This window comes from Heterocephalus glaber, unplaced genomic scaffold, assembly GCF_053883595.1.
Source record: "Heterocephalus glaber isolate CG9 unplaced genomic scaffold, H.glaber_assembly_v1.0 deba00000122, whole genome shotgun sequence".
NCBI classification, from domain to species: Eukaryota; Metazoa; Chordata; class Mammalia; order Rodentia; family Bathyergidae; genus Heterocephalus; species Heterocephalus glaber.
Genome location: NW_028258138.1, coordinates 59,452,854 through 59,459,494, shown reverse-complemented (window position 1 = coordinate 59,459,494; position 6,641 = coordinate 59,452,854). Strand labels below are relative to the sequence as shown.

General features: G+C 49.8%; 1 pseudogene; it reads right to left on the bottom strand.

Moving 5' to 3' along the window:
* Positions 1-204: 204 nt before the first annotated feature.
* Positions 205-3,970, bottom strand: LOC101707034 (zinc finger CCCH domain-containing protein 4 pseudogene; annotated as a pseudogene).
* Between the last annotated feature and the right edge of the window lie 2,671 nt (positions 3,971-6,641).

The window sequence follows — 6,641 nt, the reverse complement described above, 5'->3', positions numbered from 1 at the left end:
CCACCCAAGATAGTTATGTACAATTTTTGTCTCAAAGGAAATACTATTTGGGGGGAAAAAAACAAAAATAAAAACAAGGAAAAGAGAAGGAAAAAAAAAAGAACCACCAGCCCCTTCCCTATCGCCCCAATCCCAACTCTGACTGGTGCCCTTAAATATCACCTTGGAAAGGTGGGGTGGCAGGAGAGCGGGCTCCGAACACTACTAGCAAAACGGGGAGGCCATGGGGTCGAAGCCTTTAAAAACATCTTTCAGGGACCCTGCATCCTGCTCGCCCTCTCGGGCCGGGCTGTTGCCAGCAAATGGGCTTCCCAAGCCTGTCTTGGGCGCCGGCTTCGCAGTCCCAAAGAGCGCAGGCACTGGCAGGTTGTGCACCCCGGGCTGGGGCGGGGCGCCCTCTGCAGGTGTAGTGACTGTGGCAGCGGCGGAGGCTGCAGCGGGCTGCAGCGGCCTTGGACAGGGGTCGGTTGTACCTGTTGTATCTGTCCGTGGCTGGGGCTGTGCCCCCATCCGCACCAGCTTTCCCTGCTTCTGGCTGCTCCAATGCGGACTTTCGGACGAAGGGGGGCTCCTTGGTCTTAGAGACGGCACTCTTGCCGTTGCCCTCAGGGCCCTTGGGCTGGGCAGCTGCGTCAGCAGCCAGCTCCCCGGCTTTCCCACCTGCTTTGGGAGTCCTCGGGTCATTGAGGCTGATGCACACTGCTCTGCCCACAGCCACTGCCCTGGCCAAGGCCTCCAGCCACCAGCACTCGGGGGTCGTAGGGAGCTGTGGCTTGTGGGGAAGACCCTCCATTGGGGCTGGAGGCTGGAGAGGATCCTTTGAGAGGGCTGGGTTTAGAGGAGGCTACCGAGTCTGCTGGTTTCTGCAGTCGAGGGTCGGTAGGGGCCTTCCGCACCCTGGGGTCACTGGGCTTGTCACTTGGGCTGGGGGCTGCAGAGGGGACAGGAACATTAACAGTCTTGAGGATGCGAGAGAGGAATTCAAAGTCAGGCAGGTTAGAGCTGGAGGTGCTGGGGTCTGTGGAGGTGCCAGGGTGCTGGCGGGCGCTGGGGGGCCCTGCAGGGCTGGAACGGTGCAGCCTGGGGTCCAAGGCAGGCATGGACTGCAGGGCGGCAGGTACAGGGACCACCATGTCCTCCTTAGGGACAGGCAGAGGAATCAGGTCCTCAGGATTCCAGAGCACAGTGCGAGCAAAGCTGGGCTTGCTCAGGGTCACATCCTTCTTGATGTGGCTGAACTGCTGCAGCTGTGACCTTGGGTCCCGCAGTGGGTGTCCTGGCAGGGGGTCCAGGGAAATGTCCATGGCCTTCTCCCACAGAGCCCGCTCCTCCTCCTCTTCTTCCTGAGAGGGAGGCCCAGAGCCCTTGGAGCTGCTGGGGCCAGCAGGGTTGGAATGAAGGTTACCCTCAGTTTTTGAGGTGGGCAGGGAGCGAGCCAGCCGGAGGTCAGAGGGCCTAGTGTCTCCTGGGCCAGACCCGCTGGAAGCCTCCGCATGGCCGGAGAGTCTGGGGTCCCGGCTGAGGCAGGGGTCAGGCAGTTGGCCTCCAGTAGCGTGCACCTTCTGGAGGCAGGGATCCCCAGCCCACTGCTGCTCAGCTTCCCAGCTGAGGCCGGCTGGATGTCTGCTGCCTCAGGGTTTTGAGGATGGAGGTGACACTGCTCCCACCTTCGTCCTTGTCATTTGAGTACCAGTTTCCATTATCACCTTCCTCATTCTCCCAGTCCTGCTTGCTGCTCTCTGCCAGCCTCCTTGCTCTCTCCTCCTCCTCCTGCTGCTTCTGCTGGATCCTCAGGTACAGGGCTCTCTGGGTGGAGGGTAGGAAGTCGGGGACACTGGTGCCTGGCTTCGGCTGGCCTGGGGGGCCTCCCTCAGACAAGCTGTCTGGCTCCAGAGGGTGCTCAGGGAAGAGGGGCTCCCCTGGCTGCCCCGGGAGCTCTTCATAGTGCCCGTAGTCCTCTGCATCCCCAATGAGGCCTGGCTCCATCTCCATGTCCTCCTGCTGCTGATAGAAATTTTAATAGAAGTTCTGGGCTGGTGGGATGGGGGGCATCATTCCAGAATGTGGGGAGTCTCCAGGACCATAGAGCATCATGGCGGGGGGGGGCCCACTGGGACCCACAGGGAGGCCAAGATTCATGCCAGGGCCCATTGGCATATCAGAGTGCATGTCCAGATGCATATCAGGGTGCATGTCTGGATGCATGCTGGGGTGCATGGGGGCCCCCATTGGCCCAGGGGGTCCTATGTTGGGCCCAGGACCCATTGGCCCTGGCGGTCCACCAGGTCCAGGGAACCTCACACCCAGCTTCTCAGCCAGCTGTCCTGTGGGCTGCACAACAATCTTGAACAGGGAGGGGATCTTCTTGTTGTACTTGTCCTGCTGCTGCTGCAGCTGCTGTGGGGACAGTGGCTCGTGCATGGGCATGGGCATCTGAGGGGGCCCGGCAGGAGGGGGTGGAGGAGGAGGTGGCAGCGGAGGGCCACTTTGCATGGGCCTGCCATTGGGAGAGGTGGGGGCCTGGGGCCCAGGGGGCTGAGGGGGGGTGGGCAGGAGGCCCATGCCAGGGGGTGGTTTGGGCAGGGGGTTGATGCCCTGCTTCTTCAGTTCCTCAACTTCGTTCTCGTCTTCAGCACCTGCTTCTGCATCATCCGCCAACATCTTATCCAGGAGCTCTCACATCTCCTCGGTTAGAAGATCATGTGAGAACATGCAGTCAATCCCATTGATGCAGTTCCCAGCGGTGTGGTACAGCTTACATGGAAAGTCACAGTGCATGTAGGGGCAGTGCTCTGCTTGGGTGCAGAACCCTGTGATGTAGAACTTGCACAGCTCTTGCTTCTTTGGCAGTTCGATGTTATGGCTAAAATTACAGTGGTCTCCCCATGTGCACCGCCCTTCCACGAAGTACTTGCAGATGACTTTGCCCTTCTTGTCAGATTGCTGGTGGGGCTTGTCATGGTCATTCCTCCGGTAGCTGCCCCCACCGCCATCATCCATGTCATCGTCGTAGAAGTCTTCGTCATCGTTCATTCCACCCTTGTTCATCCCTCCTCAGCTGCCACCTCGGCCACGGCCCCAGCCCATCCCTTTCACTCGGGCCCGGGAACCCCAGCCTCAGCCTCAACTTAACTCTCAGCCTCGGCTGTCCTTAGACCTGTGGTACTGGTTCAGCTCCTTGGAGTATTCATCGTAGTCGTCGTCTCCCATTGGCTCCTCGCTTTCTCCATACTCCATCTCTTCCTCGTAGAAGTCCTCTTTGTCCTCTTTGTCCTCTGGGTGGTCTCCTCCCACAGAGCTTCGGCCTGGGCCTCGGCTACCCCTGCCCATGCCTCGGCCTCGAGATCCTACACGGCTTCCTCGGCCTCTATAGCCCCTGCCCTGGCCTCGGCTGCCTCGGCTCCCTCGGCTTTGGCTGCTACCCTCCTTGGAGCAGCGGTACTGGTTCAGTTCTTTGGTGAAGTCGTCGTAGTCGTCCTTGCCCATGTCCTCCTCCTAGTCCCCCTCATATTCTCCGTACTGCTCGTTCTTGTAGTCTTCATACATGCTGTAGCCCTTGCTGTCCATCCTGGAGTAGGACGTCTTGGGCAGGAACTTGGTGTGTGATGGGGGATACTGCTGGTGGGACGGAGCATAAGGGGGGCTGTACTCCCGGTACTTGCTGTGCCCCTTCTCACTAGGGCTGAAATCCGAGTCGTCTGAGAAGTCGGAGAAGTCATCCCTGGAAGAAGCATGGCATTTGTGTTTGGATTTCCTCCTCTTCTTCGACCTCCTCTTCTCCTTCTCCTGCTCTTTCTTCCGTTTCCGCTTCAGCCTCCTGTGAGACTTCCTCATCCGAGTCACTATGGTGCTTCTCCCCCTTTTCTTTCCAGCTTCTCTCCTGCCCTCCTGGGGTGTCCTGGGTGTCCTCCACCCCATCATCTTCCAGTTCACCTTCTTCCAATTCACCATCTTCCTTTCCCCTCAGCATGGCACCCAAAAAAGACAGAGCGAGAGCGAGGGAAAGCGGGCGAACACCGCAAGGGGGGAGGAAACGCATGAGGCCGGGAAAGAAAGCAAGAGAGCAGTATGCCGGATTTTAAAAGTCTGGCAATCTGATACCAAAATCTTACAAGAGGAGAATTAGTTTTTCATTATGAAAAACCACCAATCTGAACTTCCAGAGAATTTTAAGAAGGAAGAAGGTAAAAAGGAAGTGAGGATATGGACGAGGTGGTAACTAGTAAATGTATATTTGTGCCACACATTATGTAATTAACTCCTTCCTGTAATGCTGCAAAGCTGTTATGTAATATGCCTATTTTACAAATGATTGATTTGAGAGTTGTTCCAGAAAGGGATACTGAAGAATTACCGTTTTTTAAAACAGTTGACAACAGATGAAAAAAGATCAAATAAGATAAAATTATTCCTTTAAGGGCCGGGGATTTAGCTCAGTGGTTTCATAGCCTGCTGAGCAAGTGCAAGGACCCGAGTTCGATCCCCGCCCCCCGGTACAAAAAAAAAAAAAAAAAAATTATTCCTTTAAAATGTCTTTGAGAATTAAAAGAAATTATAGTAAATTTTTGGATTTTTGGATTTGATTTTTCCTGGAATTTAAGTGACAACAAAGTACTCCACTGACACCTGATCCATTGGGAACATACCTAAAATAATGTATCTGATATGCTTAGCACTGTGTAGGGCCATAGTATAAAATCATGCTATCCTCACAGAAACCCTTTAAAGTAAGAAAGATTGACCTCATTTTCATACAGTTCTGTTTAATCAAAAGTTTTTCCTCCAAAGTTCCTAAGGCAGAGGTAGGACTGCACACACTATTCTGATCATATCCTCCATGTACTATTTTTAAATGAGTGTGAAAGATTAGGAAATGGACATCTCTTCCTCTTGAGAATCTAAGATGCTCTCACTGCCCTTAAACAGATTGAATGGATGAAACTGAGTAGGAGTGGAAAAGATGATAATTTGAAGAAATTTTTAAATACGTCCATATTTCACGTAGGAGAGTTGCTGTTTTTTTAAAATGATATCTTGTGGGAGGGTAACTTCTGTCTTAAATCTGTTTTTAGAAACTCATGGCCCCCATCATTCATTACGTTATTACATTCCTGAGTATTATTCTGATTCTGTTAAGTATGCGAGATTCTCAACTACCAAATTAGGAAGCCTAAAAATACAAACAAACTTGATAAATTAGAAAACTTTCATAAACAGGATATATTATTTACAAAGATACTGGCAAATTAGACTTCAGTCTGATTTGCCAGTATTTTTAATAATTGATCAACATGTTAAGCAGGCAAAACCAAAAAAGAAATTATTGAGAAATTGTTTGACATGTCTTAGAGATCATTTATTCCCCCCCCCATAGGCATTCTAGAATTTGGCATAGAATCAATGCCAAAGATGTTTTGGACTCTAAACAAGAAGTTCATCTGAGAGCAACCCAGGGGAATAAAATTAGGGAACTCAACAGAGGAATGTAGAAACTGTGATAAACTAGAAAAATACATGCCCCTAAGTTATTTAGATTCAGTACCCCTTTTTGTACCGGTCAATAGATGTTCACCAGCTTTGTGTGCTCAGTAGGCTACGAGTTTGTGATTTCTTATTAAAAGTACTCCCTGTTTACCACCAATGTCCTTTTCAAACTTACATTATCATTATCCTTCCTAGCTTTCACTGATTCTCAGAGGTCACTGTCAAGGGATGAGCAGTCCTTCAGTCTTAGAAAATATTCTGACCACCAACTAATTCCCATGCACTGTACTAGCCACAAGGGAGAGTAGCAAAGTGTGGGAGACAAAAGACTTAGAGCTTACAGCCTAAGTAGAAAAATAACCACAAATAAATGCACATACCTACAAATGAAAACATATACTGGTGTACAGGGTGCTAGGAGAGAATATAACAAAGTATTGATCTGTTTGGTGTTGCGTTAGTCTTCAAGGGAATATTTCATCTGGTTGGAGACCTGAGTTCATTTAGATCTGTTAGCTGCTGCCTCAAAATATCTTTACCCATATAGATTTAAATTTCCATGTCACTTATGTTTGTTTTCACCCTCCTATGGTTTAAAGATCATTTCTATTTGACTGTGAAGACAAAAGAAAAACAAAACTTGAGGGTGTCTGCTTCTTCACATCACACATCAATATTTTAATGGTGGCCCTAATCAGCAGAATGTTCTTTCATTGATCTTTTGCTTCAAAGATAGATTTTTTAAAATTCATTCCTGGTGTTTTTGCATGCTTGTTCCATTCAATTAATATCTTAAGATTTTTGACACTATTCTTAACAGGAAGTTTAGCTTACTAAAAAGATAGACAATTTGGTTCAGATTTGAAACATTAACTACACACTTAGTTGTTTTTACCATGACCAAATTATTTTGTCTCTCTAAGCTTCCATTTCTTTATTTTTTTAAATGAGAATAATAATTCCTATCTTACAGTATTGTGATTAAGATTTGATCACAGGAATGAAATGTCCAGTGTAATGCTGCACATTGACAGGAGTCCAGCAAATAGTTGATGGCTGTTATATTTACAGTCTTTCCTGTAGGTAGAAACTGACCTCTCCATGTCTTTTTATTTCCCAATGATGTCTGAGGACAAGATATGTGATAAATACAGCTG